This window comes from Eubalaena glacialis, chromosome 5, assembly GCF_028564815.1.
Source record: "Eubalaena glacialis isolate mEubGla1 chromosome 5, mEubGla1.1.hap2.+ XY, whole genome shotgun sequence".
NCBI lineage: Eukaryota > Metazoa > Chordata > Mammalia > Artiodactyla > Balaenidae > Eubalaena > Eubalaena glacialis.
This window is the reverse complement of record NC_083720.1, coordinates 14639475-14642582: the sequence shown is the minus strand read 5'-3', so window position 1 is coordinate 14642582 and position 3108 is coordinate 14639475.

The window sequence follows — 3108 nt, the reverse complement described above, 5'->3', positions numbered from 1 at the left end:
ATTGAAAAATGGATATAGTTAACTTATTAAACATACAAATTACATAGCTGCCATTTGTGTACATTTTGATAGTGTGTTATTACTGTCAGTATTTTCTTAAAGTGCTAATTCTGCAGTGAAGCATAGGCTTTTTTCAAGGATTTAAATACTAAAAATCAAATAAATGTGGTTTCTTTCCTACTTAGACTCAAACTCACTTGAATGAGAAATTTTACTTATTTTAAGTGGTACCTGTTATTTTTATTAGTTTAAAATCTTTTTCTTTTGTGATTAAAAAAAGTAAAATTTATAATGCTAAAATCTAAGAAATGAAAGTATCTTCTTTTAAAATGATATTCTTTTAATGTAACTGTCTCCCCATCTTTTAAAATCATATGATATGACAAATACTTCTTAAAAGCTTATTAGGAGATGTCATCATGATATCTTTGGGCATAAGTAAGCTTTATTCTACAACATCTCTACTAAAGCAGCTCAGGTTATTACTATGTATTGTGTTTATGGTATCATATAGCTTTTAATAAGCACAGATTCTAGATCTGATCATAAAAAAATTGATAATGACTTTAATGACACTGCAAACTGTAGTTGGAAAGTAAAAGATATAAAAATGGCATGTCTGCTAACTTTTATCTATAAAATAAATAAACTCTTGCTAATGTGAATGTATCTTGGAACAAAAAATATCCCCTTGAAAATTACTTTGTGTACTTTGTATTGATGATAATAAAGGAAGTTTAAAACTTATGCCTGAGCTTTATTTTCCTTGATTCTAACTTATTAATCAGCAGAGAGTAACCAAATTTTTGTTAGAATTGGGAACTGGCTTAAAGACAGAAAGCAGGGTTTTCAAGGTTTTGTACAGGAGTCTGTCTTGTTTTTCAGAAATGTTGTAGAAGATAGTACATTTGAAATCCCCAAGACTTTAAAGTTTTAGTGGGTAAAGGAATGTTAAGCTAGTGGGGATAAACTATAGAGGGATTTTGTGAGGCTGTGAGTGGGCAAAACCAAAATAGGGTCAGTGAACTTACTGGTGCACAGGGCAAAGTATATTTCACGGAAAATAATCCAAACTATACTTTTTAATATACTGGTGTTACCACTTGAGGAAAAAAGTTAACTCTTCTGAAAACTCTCAACATGATTTCTTGCAGTGGTCAACATAACGCAAAAAGTTATATAACAAGATAGAAGACGCTTCTATACTGTCAGTAGTTCTGTTTACCACAACAAAAGGAAGATTTAAGATGGCCCAAAGAAAATCAGTTAAAATAATAAAATATTAGGAATAGTGTCCTGTATAAAGATAAACTAAGAAAAGATAAAAGTTTTTAATTTGTTTAGGGACATGCTTAGAGGCAAAAAGTCTTTAAAATCTTGAATGGCATCCATAGAGAGCAAACAGAATTTAATTACTAAATTGCTAGACCAAAAGCCTGTTCTTTGAATCCTGGAACATGTATATAGTTAGGACAAAAGAAAATAAAATGTTAACCTAGGGGACTGAGACTGAACATGCTGTGCCTACCAACCACACAAACTGTCCAATAAAGTTGAAAGGTTGGAAGGAGTTTTATTTAAGAGGAGAAACTAGGAAGATAGGCACCAAACCTAAATAGACAAGGAGGATTGCCAGCTATCTCAAAGCAGTGAGTAGGAAAAAGGAAAGTCATCTGTGAGAAATCATAACCCCCAGGCTTGTGTCACAACAAAGTATAGAATATATACATAAATACTATCTGTGATACTGGAACTCCAAACTGAATAAGTAAAACTGTTCTAGGACCAGTGAGACTTCCTCAGGGCTCTGACAGAAACACATACAAAACCTCTCTGGGACACTTCTATGACCCAGGGCATGCAAAAATCCCACAGAAAAAGCAGCCTTACTGAGGATGAATTCATGGTGAAAACATAAATCATATGAGGAAACAAGCACTGCGTGGGAGAGTTGGTAGATACAATCAGAATTAGCAATTAGCACCCTAATTCTAAGAACTAAAAATGTGATAAAATACTCTAAAAGGCTATAAAGTTAGAATGTTTAAAATGATTAATAGATTTTTTTAAAGGAAGCAAAATAATACAAATAGTACGGTATGAAAGAACAGAAAAGTCTGAAAGAACATCTAGAAATGGTAGAGTGCTTGAAATTAAAAACATGACAAAAAGAGGCTAAGAGTCATAGAAGTTAGAATAAAGAGACCCTACACATTCTAATAGGAGATCTAGAAGAAACTGAAAAGAAGGGGTGAGAGGCAGTAATCAAAGGACAATGTCTGAGACTTCTCCAGAACCTAAAAAATCCATCGATCCTCAGGTTAATAAAAAATTCCCAGTAAATTTAAAAAAATTTTAATGCTATAAATTTTATTGAAGATGATGGGATAGTACTTTATATTTGCGCTATATTACACAAACAGACTTCTAAAGCACTGACATACATATTAGAAATAACCCTTGAAGTGAGGTAGATAATAACTGGGGAGGTCAAATGATTTGCCTCAAATCACAAAAGTTAGTGGCAAATCTTGGACTCCCTATATCTAATTTAAAGTTCTTTTTACTAATACTGTACAACTAGTATACTTTAGGATAATATAACCTGAGAGCTCACAGTTGGCCTTGTAGAATGCAGAATCCACCATCTTCATTTTACAGAAGAAGGAACTACACCCCAGAGATTCTGTGGCTTGCCCAGAGAGGCACAGGTAGTTGTTGTTCATTCCATCATTGGAATCGGGTCAGCATCTGGTTCTTGCAGTAGTCCTCTTTTCAGGAAACAGGGTACACCTGCTCTGGAATCAAATCCGTACTCAGCTCTTATTGGCTGTATAACTTTGGGAAATCATTTTTTTTTGTTCATTTTTATTGGAGTATAGTTGCTTTACAGTGTTGTGTTAGTTTCTGCTGTACAGCAAAGTGAATCAGCTATACGTATATTTTTAAAAATCCACATTAGACACATCCTAATGAAACTACAAAATATCAAAACTCATGACTTGCAAAGGAACACTATTTAGACTCATCAATAATAATGGATGCCAAAAGATAAGGGACAGTTACTGTCAATCAAGAATTGTATTGTCAACCAAATTATTATTCAAA